The following is a 13,458-nucleotide window of genomic DNA, read 5'->3' on the forward strand; positions in this document are numbered from 1 at the left end:
CTATCTCTTCCCTGGCCCTTCCCCATGAGGCCATGGCCCTCTCTCAGGTGCGCTATATTATGTCCCTATTTATCCCCTGCATCTCCTGGCCTCCCCTATCTCTTCCCTGGCCCTTCCCCATGAGGCCATGGCCATCTCTCAGGTGCGCTATATTATGTCCCTATTTATCCCCTGCATCTCCTGGCCTCCCCTATCTCTTCCCTGGCCCTTCCCCATGAGGCCATGGCCCTCTCTCAGGTGCGCTATATTATGTCCCTATTTATCCCCAGCATCTCCTGGCCTCCCCTATCTCTTCCCTGGCCCTTCCCCATGAGGCCATGGCCCTCTCTCAGGTGCACTATATTATGTCCCTATTTATCCCCAGCATCTCCTGGCCTCTCCTATCTCTTCCCTGGCCCTTGCCCATGAGGCCATGGCCCTCTCTCATGTGCACTATATTATGTCTTTATTTATCCCCAGCATCTCCTGGCCTCCCCTATCTCTTCCCTGACCCTTCCCCATGAGGCCATGGCCCTCTCTCAGGGGCACTATATTATGTCCTATTTATCCCCAGCATCTCCTGGCCTCCCCTATCTCTTCCCTGGCCCTTCCCCATGAGGCCATGGCCCTCTCTCAGGTGCACTATATTATATCCCTATTTATCCCCAGCACCTCCTGGCCTCCCCTATCTCTTCCCTGGTCCTTCCCCATGAGGCCATGGCCCTCTCTCAGGTGCACTATATTATGTCCCTATTTATCCCCAGCATCTCCTGGCCTCTCCTATCTCTTCCCTGGCACTTGCCCATGAGGCCATGGCCCTCTCTCATGTGCACTATATTATGTCTTTATTTATCCCCAGCATCTCCTGGCCTCCCCTATCTCTTCCCTGACCCTTTCCCCATGAGGCCATGGCCCTCTCTCAGGGGCACTATATTATGTCCTATTTATCCCCAGCATCTCCTGGCCTCCCCTATCTCTTCCCTGGCCCTTCCCCATGAGGCCATGGCCCTCTCTCAGGTGCACTATATTATGTCCCTATTTATCCCCAGCATCTCCTGGCCTCCCCTATCTCCTCCCTGGCCCTTCCCCATGAGGCCATGGCCCTCTCTCAGGTGCACTATTTTATGTCCCTATTTATCCCCAGCATCTCCTGGCCTCTCCTATCTCTTTACTGGCCCTTGCCCATGAGGCCATGGCCCTCTCTCATGTGCACTATATTATGTCTTTATTTATCCCCAGCATCTCCTGGCCTCCCCTATCTCTTCCCTGACCCTTCCCCATGAGGCCATGGCCCTCTCTCAGGGGCACTATATTATGTCCTATTTATCCCCAGCATCTCCTGGCCTCCCCTATCTCTTCCCTGGCCCTTCCCCATGAGGCCATGGCCCTCTCTCAGGTGCACTATATTATGTCCCTATTTATCCCCAGCATCTCCTGGCCTCTCCTATCTCTTCCCTGGCCCTTGCCCATGAGGCCATGGCCCTCTCTCATGTGCACTATATTATGTCTTTATTTATCCCCAGCATCTCCTGGCCTCCCCTATCTCTTCCCTGACCCTTCCCCATGAGGCCATGGCCCTCTCTCAGGGGCACTATATTATGTCCTATTTATCCCCAGCATCTCCTGGCCTCACCTATCTCTTCCCTGGCCCTTCCCCATGAGGCCATGGCCCTCTCTCAGGTGCACTATATTATGTCACTATTTATCCCCAGCATCTCCTGGCCTCCCCTATCTCTTCCCTGGCCCTTCCCCATGAGGCCATGGCCCTCTCTCAGGTGCACTATTTTATGTCCCTATTTATCCCCAGCATCTCCTGGCCTCTCCTAACTCTTCCCTGGCCCTTGCCCATGAGGCCATGGCCCTCTCTCATGTGCACTATATTATGTCTTTATTTATCCCCAGCATCTCCTGGCCTCCCCTATCTCTTCCCTGACCCTTCCCCATGAGGCCATGGCCCTCTCTCAGGGGCACTATATTATGTCCTATTTATCCCCAGCATCTCCTGGCCTCCCCTATCTCTTCCCCGGCCCTTCCCCATGAGGCCATGGCCCTCTCTCAGGTGCACTATATTATGTCCCTATTTATCCCCAGCATCTCCTGGCCTCTCCTATCACTTCCCTGGCCCTTGCCCATGAGGCCATGGCCCTCTCTCATGTGCACTATATTATGTCTTTATTTATCCCCAGCATCTCCTGGCCTCCCCTATCTCTTCCCTGACCCTTCCCCATGAGGCCATGGCCCTCTCTCAGGGGCACTATATTATGTCCTATTTATCCCCAGCATCTCTTGGCCTCACCTATCTCTTCCCTGGCCCTTCCCCATGAGGCCATAGCCCTCTCTCAGGTGCACTATATTATGTCACTATTTATCCCCAGCATTTCCTTGCCTCCTCTATCTCTTCCCTGGCCCTTCCCCATGAGGCCATGGCCCTCTCTCAGGTGCACTATTTTATGTCCCTATTTATCCCCAGCATCTCCTGGCATCTCCTAACTCTTCCCTGGCCCTTGCCCATGAGGCCATGGCCCTCTCTCATGTGCACTATATTATGTCTTTATTTATCCCCAGCATCTCCTGGCCTCCCCTATCTCTTCCCTGACCCTTCCCCATGAGGCCATGGCCCTCTCTCAGGGGCACTATATTATGTCCTATTTATCCCCAGCATCTCCTGGCCTCGCCTATCTCTTCCCTGGCCCTTCCCCATGAGGCCATGGCCCTCTCTCAGGTGCACTATATTATGTCCCTATTTATCCCCAGCATCTCCTGGCCTCCCCTATCTCTTCCCTGGCCCTTCCCCATGAGGCCATGGCCCTCTCTCAGGTGCACTATATTATGTCCCTATTTATCCCCAGCATCTCCTGGCCTCTCCTATCTCTTCCCTGGCCCTTGCCCATGAGGCCATGGCCCTCTCTCACGTGCACTATATTATGTCTTTATTTATCCCCAGCATCTCCTGGCCTCCCCTCTCTCTTCCCTGACCCTTCCCCATGAGGCCATGGCCCTCTCTCAGGTGCACTATATTATGTCACTATTTATCCCCAGCATCTCCTGGCCTCCCCTATCTCTTCCCTGGCCCTTCCCCATGAGGCCATGGCCCTCTCTCAGGTGCATTATTTTATGTCCCTATTTATCCCCAGCATCTCCTGGCCTCTCCTAACTCTTCCCTGGCCCTTGCCCATGAGGCCATGGCCCTCTCTCATGTGCACTATATTATGTCTTTATTTATCCCCAGCATCTCCTGGCCTCCCCTATCTCTTCCCTGACCCTTCCCCATGAGGCCATGGCCCTCTCTCAGGGGCACTATATTATGTCCTATTTATCCCCAGCATCTCCTGGCCTCCCCTATCTCTTCCCCGGCCCTTCCCCATGAGGCCATGGCCCTCTCTCAGGTGCACTATATTATGTCCCTATTTATCCCCAGCATCTCCTGGCCTCTCCTATCACTTCCCTGGCCCTTGCCCATGAGGCCATGGCCCTCTCTCATGTGCACTATATTATGTCTTTATTTATCCCCAGCATCTCCTGGCCTCCCCTATCTCTTCCCTGACCCTTCCCCATGAGGCCATGGCCCTCTCTCAGGGGCACTATATTATGTCCTATTTATCCCCAGCATCTCTTGGCCTCACCTATCTCTTCCCTGGCCCTTCCCCATGAGGCCATAGCCCTCTCTCAGGTGCACTATATTATGTCACTATTTATCCCCAGCATTTCCTTGCCTCCTCTATCTCTTCCCTGGCCCTTCCCCATGAGGCCATGGCCCTCTCTCAGGTGCACTATTTTATGTCCCTATTTATCCCCAGCATCTCCTGGCATCTCCTAACTCTTCCCTGGCCCTTGCCCATGAGGCCATGGCCCTCTCTCATGTGCACTATATTATGTCTTTATTTATCCCCAGCATCTCCTGGCCTCCCCTATCTCTTCCCTGACCCTTCCCCATGAGGCCATGGCCCTCTCTCAGGGGCACTATATTATGTCCTATTTATCCCCAGCATCTCCTGGCCTCCCCTATCTCTTCCCTGGCCCTTCCCCATGAGGCCATGGCCCTCTCTCAGGTGCACTATATTATGTCCCTATTTATCCCCAGCATCTCCTGGCCTCCCCTATCTCTTCCCTGGCCCTTCCCCATGAGGCCATGGCCCTCTCTCAGGTGCACTATATTATGTCCCTATTTATCCCCAGCATCTCCTGGCCTCTCCCATCTCTTCCCTGGCCCTTGCCCATGAGGCCATGGCCCTCTCTCACGTGCACTATATTATGTCTTTATTTATCCCCAGCATCTCCTGGCCTCCCCTCTCTCTTCCCTGACCCTTCCCCATGAGGCCATGGCCCTCTCTCAGGGGCACTATATTATGTCCTATTTATCCCCAGCATCTCCTGGCCTCACCTATCTCTTCCCTGGCCCTTCCCCATGAGGCCATGGCCCTCTCTCAGGTGCACTATATTATGTCACTATTTATCCCCAGCATCTCCTGGCCTCCCCTATCTCTTCCCTGGCCCTTCCCCATGAGGCCATGGCCCTCTCTCAGGTGCACTATATTATGTCCCTATTTATCCCCAGCATCTCCTGGCCTCTCCTATCTCTTCCCTGGCCCTTGCCCATGAGGCCATGGCCCTCTCTCATGTGCACTATATTATGTCTTTATTTATCCCCAGCATCTCCTGGCCTCCCCTATCTCTTCCCTGGCCCTTCCCCATGAGGCCATGGCCCTCTCTCAGGTGCACTATATTATGTCTTTATTTATCCCCAGCATCTCCTGGCCTCCCCTATCTCTTCCCTGGCCCTTCCCCATGAGGCCATGGCCCTCTCTCAGGTGCACTATATTATGTCCCTATTTATCCCCGGCATCTCCTGGCCTCCCCTATCTCTTCCCCGGCCCTTCCCCATGAGGCCATGGCCCTCTCTCAGGTGCACTATATTATATCCCTATTTATCCCCAGCACCTCCTGGCCTCCCCTATCTCTTCCCTGGTCCTTCCCCATAAGGCCATGGCCTTCTCTCAGGTGCACTATATTATGTCCCTATTTATCCCCAGCATCTCCTGGCCTCTCCTATCTCTTCCCTGGCACTTGCCCATGAGGCCATGGCCCTCTCTCATGTGCACTATATTATGTCTTTATTTATCCCCAGCATCTCCTGGCCTCCCCTATCTCTTCCCTGACCCTTCCCCATGAGGCCATGGCCCTCTCTCAGGGGCACTATATTATGTCCTATTTATCCCCAGCATCTCCTGGCCTCCCCTATCTCTTCCCTGGCCCTTCCCCATGAGGCCATGGCCCTCTCTCAGGTGCACTATATTATGTCCCTATTTATCCCCAGCATCTCCTGGCCTATCTCTTCCCTGGCCCTTCCCCATGAGGCCATGGCCCTCTCTCAGGTGCACTATTTTATGTCCCTATTTATCCCCAGCATCTCCTGGCCTCTCCTATCTCTTCCCTGGCCCTTGCCCATGAGGCCATGGCCCTCTCTCATGTGCACTATATTATGTCTTTATTTATCCCCAGCATCTCCTGGCCTCCCCTATCTCTTCCCTGACCCTTCCCCATGAGGCCATGGCCCTCTCTCAGGGGCACTATATTATGTCCTATTTATCCCCAGCATCTCCAGGCCTCCCCTATCTCTTCCCTGGCCCTTCCCCATGAGGCCATGGCCCTCTCTCAGGAGCACTATATTTTGTCCCTATTTATCCCCAGCATCTCCTGGCCTCCCCTATCTCTTCCCTGGCCCTTCCCCATGAGGCCATGGCCCTCTCTCAGGGGCACTATATTATGTCCCTATTTATCCCCGGCATCTCCTGGCCTCCCCTATCTCTTCCCTGGCCCTTCCCCATGAGGCCATGGCCCTCTCTCAGGTGCACTATATTATGTCCCTATTTATCCCCGGCATCTCCTGGCCTCCCCTATCTCTTCCCTGGCCCTTCCCCATGAGGCCATGGCCCTCTCTCAGGTGCACTATATTATGTCCCTATTTATCCACGGTATCTCCTGGCCTCACTTATCTCTTCCCTGGCCCTTCCCTATGAGGCCATGGCCCTCTCTCAGGTGCACTATATTATGTCCCTATTTATCCCCAGCATCTCCTGGCCTCCCCTATCTCTTCCCTGGCCCTTCCCCATGAGGCCATGGCCCTCTCTCAGGTGCACTATATTATATCCCTATTTATCCCCAGCACCTCCTGGCCTCCCCTATCTCTTCCCTGGTCCTTCCCCATGAGGCCATGGCCCTCTCTCAGGTGCACTATATTATGTCCCTATTTATCCCCAGCATCTCCTGGCCTCTCCTATCTCTTCCCTGGCACTTGCCCATGAGGCCATGGCGCTCTCTCATGTGCACTATATTATGTCTTTATTTATCCCCAGCATCTCCTGGCCTCCTCTATCTCTTCCCTGACCCTTCCCCATGAGGCCATGGCCCTCTCTCAGGGGCACTATATTATGTCCTATTTATCCCCAGCATCTCCTGGCCTCCCCTATCTCTTCCCTGGCCCTTCCCCATGAGGCCATGGCCCTCTCTCAGGTGCACTATATTTTGTCCCTATTTATCCCCAGCATCTCCTGGCCTCCCCTATCTCTTCCCTGGCCCTTCCCCATGAGGCCATGGCTCTCTCTCAGGGGCACTATATTATGTCCCTATTTATCCCCGGCATCTCCTGGCCTCCCCTATCTCTTCCCTGGCCCTTCCCCATGAGGCCATGGCCCTCTCTCAGGTGCACTATATTATGTCCCTATTTATCCCCGGCATCTCCTGGCCTCCCCTATCTCTTCCCTGGCCCTTCCCCATGAGGCCATGGCCCTCTCTCAGGTGCACTATATTATGTCCCTATTTATCCCCGGTATCTCCTGGCCTCCCCTATCTCTTCCCCGGCCCTTCCCTATGAGGCCATGGCCCTCTCTCAGGTGCACTATATTATGTCCCTATTTATCCCCAGCATCTCCTGGCCTCCCCTATCTCTTCCCTGGCCCCCATGAAGCCATGGCCCTCTCTCAGGTGCACTATATTATGTCCCTATTTATCCCCAGCATCTCCTGGCCTCCCCTATCTCTTCCCTGGCCCTTCCCTATGAGGCCATGGCCCTCTCTCAGGTGCACTATATTATGTCCCTATTTCATCCCCAGCATCTCCTGGCCTCCCCTATCTCTTCCCTGGCCCTTCCCTATGAGGCCATGGCCCTCTCTCAGGTGCACTATATTATGTCCCTATTTCATCCCCGGCATCTCCTGGCCTCCCCTATCTCTTCCCTGGCCCTTCCCCATGAGGCCATGGCCCTCTCTCAGGTGCACTATATTATGTCCCTATTTCATCCCCGGCATCTCCTGGCCTCTCCTATCTCTTCCCTGGCCCTTCCCCATGAGGCCATGGCCCTCTCTCAGGTGCACTAAATTATGTCCCTATTTATCCCCAGCATCTCCTGGCCTCCCCTATCTCTTCCCTGGCCCTTCCCCATGAGGTCATGGCCCTCTGTCAGGTGCACTATATTATGTCCCTATTTATCCCCAGCATCTCCTGGCCTCCCCTATCTCTTCCCTGACCCTTCCCCATGAGGCCATGGCCCTCTCTCAGGGGCACTATATTATGTCCTATTTATCCCCAGCATCTCCTGGCCTCCCCTATCTCTTCCCTGGCCCTTCCCCATGAGGCCATGGCCCTCTCTCAGGTGCACTATATTATGTCCCTATTTATCCCCAGCATCTCCTGGCCTATCTCTTCCCTGGCCCTTCCCCATGAGGCCATGGCCCTCTCTCAGGTGCACTATTTTATGTCCCTATTTATCCCCAGCATCTCCTGGCCTCTCCTATCTCTTCCCTGGCCCTTGCCCATGAGGCCATGGCCCTCTCTCATGTGCACTATATTATGTCTTTATTTATCCCCAGCATCTCCTGGCCTCCCCTATCTCTTCCCTGACCCTTCCCCATGAGGCCATGGCCCTCTCTCAGGGGCACTATATTATGTCCTATTTATCCCCAGCATCTCCAGGCCTCCCCTATCTCTTCCCTGGCCCTTCCCCATGAGGCCATGGCCCTCTCTCAGGAGCACTATATTTTGTCCCTATTTATCCCCAGCATCTCCTGGCCTCCCCTATCTCTTCCCTGGCCCTTCCCCATGAGGCCATGGCCCTCTCTCAGGGGCACTATATTATGTCCCTATTTATCCCCGGCATCTCCTGGCCTCCCCTATCTCTTCCCTGGCCCTTCCCCATGAGGCCATGGCCCTCTCTCAGGTGCACTATATTATGTCCCTATTTATCCCCGGCATCTCCTGGCCTCCCCTATCTCTTCCCTGGCCCTTCCCCATGAGGCCATGGCCCTCTCTCAGGTGCACTATATTATGTCCCTATTTATCCACGGTATCTCCTGGCCTCACTTATCTCTTCCCTGGCCCTTCCCTATGAGGCCATGGCCCTCTCTCAGGTGCACTATATTATGTCCCTATTTATCCCCAGCATCTCCTGGCCTCCCCTATCTCTTCCCTGGCCCTTCCCCATGAGGCCATGGCCCTCTCTCAGGTGCACTATATTATATCCCTATTTATCCCCAGCACCTCCTGGCCTCCCCTATCTCTTCCCTGGTCCTTCCCCATGAGGCCATGGCCCTCTCTCAGGTGCACTATATTATGTCCCTATTTATCCCCAGCATCTCCTGGCCTCTCCTATCTCTTCCCTGGCACTTGCCCATGAGGCCATGGCGCTCTCTCATGTGCACTATATTATGTCTTTATTTATCCCCAGCATCTCCTGGCCTCCTCTATCTCTTCCCTGACCCTTCCCCATGAGGCCATGGCCCTCTCTCAGGGGCACTATATTATGTCCTATTTATCCCCAGCATCTCCTGGCCTCCCCTATCTCTTCCCTGGCCCTTCCCCATGAGGCCATGGCCCTCTCTCAGGTGCACTATATTTTGTCCCTATTTATCCCCAGCATCTCCTGGCCTCCCCTATCTCTTCCCTGGCCCTTCCCCATGAGGCCATGGCTCTCTCTCAGGGGCACTATATTATGTCCCTATTTATCCCCGGCATCTCCTGGCCTCCCCTATCTCTTCCCTGGCCCTTCCCCATGAGGCCATGGCCCTCTCTCAGGTGCACTATATTATGTCCCTATTTATCCCCGGCATCTCCTGGCCTCCCCTATCTCTTCCCTGGCCCTTCCCCATGAGGCCATGGCCCTCTCTCAGGTGCACTATATTATGTCCCTATTTATCCCCGGTATCTCCTGGCCTCCCCTATCTCTTCCCCGGCCCTTCCCTATGAGGCCATGGCCCTCTCTCAGGTGCACTATATTATGTCCCTATTTATCCCCAGCATCTCCTGGCCTCCCCTATCTCTTCCCTGGCCCCCATGAAGCCATGGCCCTCTCTCAGGTGCACTATATTATGTCCCTATTTATCCCCAGCATCTCCTGGCCTCCCCTATCTCTTCCCTGGCCCTTCCCTATGAGGCCATGGCCCTCTCTCAGGTGCACTATATTATGTCCCTATTTCATCCCCAGCATCTCCTGGCCTCCCCTATCTCTTCCCTGGCCCTTCCCTATGAGGCCATGGCCCTCTCTCAGGTGCACTATATTATGTCCCTATTTCATCCCCGGCATCTCCTGGCCTCCCCTATCTCTTCCCTGGCCCTTCCCCATGAGGCCATGGCCCTCTCTCAGGTGCACTATATTATGTCCCTATTTCATCCCCGGCATCTCCTGGCCTCTCCTATCTCTTCCCTGGCCCTTCCCCATGAGGCCATGGCCCTCTCTCAGGTGCACTAAATTATGTCCCTATTTATCCCCAGCATCTCCTGGCCTCCCCTATCTCTTCCCTGGCCCTTCCCCATGAGGTCATGGCCCTCTGTCAGGTGCACTATATTATGTCCCTATTTATCCCCAGCATCTCCTGGCCTCCCCTATCTCTTCCCTGGCCCTTCCCCATGAGGCCATGGCCCTCTCTCAGGTGCACTATATTATGTCCCTATTTATCCCCAGCACCTCCTGGCCTCCCCTATCTCTTCCCTGGCCCTTACCCATGAGGCCATGGCCCTCTCTCAGGTGCACTATTTTATGTCCTTATGTAAAAATAGGGGGCGTCAATGCTCTCTCTGGCACAGGGCACCAAAAACTCTACCTATGGCTCTGGCGAGAGGTGCCACCAGTGGCGTCATGAGGGGGTGCAGGGTATTAAAGTATAATAATTGTGAAATCTGCTCAATTTCAAATCTGCTCAAAGTCCAAAAGATTTATTCGCATAAAGAAATACAAACAGTAGCGCCAATACAATGCGCATGCGCGGTTGGCACAACACAAGTCCTCAATTCTGAACGCACTGACTTGCAGGGTCAGTGTGGTACAATTTATACACAGCAAACAATACAGGAGTGACCTTAGTAACATATATTACAGTTTAGATAAACTGGTCACTACACAAGTAACACAATAGATTACAGGTAAAAACAATGTAACTGGTCAGACTTTCAACTGTCTTCCGGAGTCATGGTAACCTCTTGCTTGTCATCATTGTCGTATCCATGTGCGCTCACGTCCTCAGGCGCTCGCCATTCAGAGTGGGAAGGAGGCAGGTCACAGTTTACAGTTAATAACAGGTTCTTCTTATGGAAAACATATACACTTACCAAACACGCTGTAACTACAAACAAGGTTGAATACAATCTGTTATCACTTATAACATCAAATATATTTTCATTCGTACAGAATATAAACACTAATATATAACAAAGCGTGATATTGAAGAGCAATAATTAAGTATATAAAATATGATTTAAGCATACAGAAAGTTGTTTATTGTTGTACTCCATTCAATTGTGGTATTTTACTTTGATAGGGGGGTAACCAGAGTGCTCACACATCAGACCCGGTGACGCCTCTGGGTGCTGCCTCACCGCCACTGGCTAGCAGGGTGCCTGGAACAGCACGCTTTCCTTTGGACGCACCGGGCAGGCACTCGATACGGCCTCTCAGTGCATCCTCAGGAAGCTTTGGGCAATGCTGCACTTCCCGGTGCTACCGGCCCTGCCCCATGGCATCATGCACTTAGGGGGAGGGGACTGCACAGGGCGCTCTGGAGCCTCATTTTTCGGCACTGGCCTGATCATAGCTGTAACTGCACAAGGCTGGCAGTGTGCCACAGGTGAGTACACTATTACAATGGGGCGCTGAGTTGGAGATACAATGTCCAGTAATAGTATCATTGCTGATTAAAGGTTACACGCTATCTAGTTCCCTTGTACTTCCACCTGAGGAATAGTCAGCGACGGCTGAGGACATTGCAACCCCCGCCTGACTGGCTGTGAGAGTTACTTCTACAGCTGACTCTAAAGCAGGGCTTTCAACAGGTGGCCCTCCAGCTGCTGTGCAACTACATATCCCAGCATGCCCTGTCCCAGTTTTGCTATTAAGGCATACTAAAACTGTGGCAGGGCATGCTGGGATGTGTAGTTCCACAGCAGCTGAAAAACCTACAAAACCATAAGAGAGCAGGGACACACACAACTTACATTAAAGATAAGTATTACTGCCGAGTGACAGGATACACTGTGACACAAAGGGTTAAACTTGGAACCTGTAATTACAAAGCGGGACAAATGGATTGCCCAGCTTACTAATTACATTTCTGCATTAAATAAACTGTAGTGTCACCGTTATTACGTTTGTGCTGTAGTCCCCCCTTTATATGACAAAATTGGTCAACAAAAGTAATGTTTTTGAAAAAAAAAAAAATATATCATTATACATTATATGCAACATAATGTATTATATATGCAATAAGAGGCGATATAAAACCTTGTCTATTGCCGCAATTGGATAAATAACACCCCTAAGTGGCCAGAGGGGCTGATAGAACGTTGCCCACAAATGTGTGTATATAGAAAGCTGAGACGCTGTATGTTATTGGGCCGCGCCCGAGTCCTGGATAAGCCGGACTGATAGTGTCATCTATATAAATGATATCAGTTTATTGCCTGTGGCAGGCAGGGTGTGTCACCCCCTCCTTCCCCCGGCTCTGCATTCTTCCACATCACAATATTAATTCAGGTGCAAACAGGCCTGCAGCGGGCACAGCGCCATAACAAGGGAGCCATTGTCTCCGGTAAGATTCCACACAATAATACTGTCATATCTTCCACCCACAGGAACAGAGGAGAGGATGCCATGCTCGGCTATGGCAATGACACCCAGGCTGTTACCTGGCATTGGTATTCGTCTGCTGGTGCCCCCTGATTCCTGCCACCCGCAGATAAGAACTTCTTCTGCCTCTGCCAGTTACCCCACTGGTGTGATTGCAGTAAGTGGTTCTAATTAAAGGAAATGATCACACTGTGGGGTATAATTACTAAAGTGCGGGTTATTAGAAGTGGAGATGTTGCCCATTGCAACCAATCAGATTCTATCTATTATCTTCTAGAAGGTGCGAGAAAAATGACAAGTAGAATCTGATTGGTTGCTATGGGCAACATCTCTTCTATAAACCTGCACTTTAGTAAATATACCCCATACGGGACGATTCAATTCAGCGGGAGTTGAATAGCGCTGGGAGGGAAGCAGTTAAGTTGGAGAATGCCGGTTCTCACGACCTTGGTGTTTAGTCGCGAGAACGGGTATTCTCCAACTAACGTGCCGGTCGCGTGGCTGTCAGCGGCGCGCTAAGCTGGAAACCAGCCTCGTGGTCGGCACTTTAGCTGGATTTCTCCTCAGGAGGGTGTGAGAAGAAATTATTAGCCGGACTAAAAAGCTTGCTGAATGGAATAGCTCAGGGTGCTCCCTCCTGGCGCCATTCAATTCCCGCTGAATTGAATCGCCCCCAATTAGCCTGATTCCCAGTTGGACACAAAGTGCCGGCATGCGAGTATCCGTCTGTCTATGCGAGTATCCGTCTGTCAATGCGAGTATCCGTCTGCCTATGCGAGTATCCGTCTGTCTATGCGAGTATCCGTCTGTCTATGCGAGTATCCGTCTGTCTATGCAAGTATCCGTCTGCCTATGCGAGTATCCGTCTGTCTATGCGAGTATCCGTCCGTCTTCCTGCATTGCTCTGCCCACTGTTTACAACTGTTGGTGACTGTTAGTAGTGTCACTTGCGCCATCTCCATGCTGGGGCAAAAGATCCGTCTGAAATTGCCACTCAGAACTGCGCATTTCACGGTCAGGACAATCCAGCTACGCAAGGTCCTTCATCATGTGCGGTCTGCGATTGCTGTCTCCTGCGCATGGCCAGGTACTTAATGCCAATATTTACATAGGTGAGCGATTATCGGCAGACGGCGCATGTGTCATGGCTGCACTGCACACATGCCAAGGTACCTTAGTAATGCCGCTTACAGTGAGGTTTTCATAACAAAGTGATTGACAATCAGAGACCGTTTGGGGGCAGTTACTGAGAATGGCGGCAAAAGCGCAGGTGTGTCTACAACTGCAATCCCGTACGCAGATAAAGTGGCCTCAGCGCCTCAGTTCTGGCGGTCAGTCCATGCAAACATCAGAAATCTGCATTGAGCAGT

This window comes from Taudactylus pleione, unplaced genomic scaffold (genome assembly GCF_031769625.1).
Source record: "Taudactylus pleione unplaced genomic scaffold, aTauple2 ptg000850l, whole genome shotgun sequence".
NCBI classification, from domain to species: domain Eukaryota; kingdom Metazoa; phylum Chordata; class Amphibia; order Anura; family Myobatrachidae; genus Taudactylus; species Taudactylus pleione.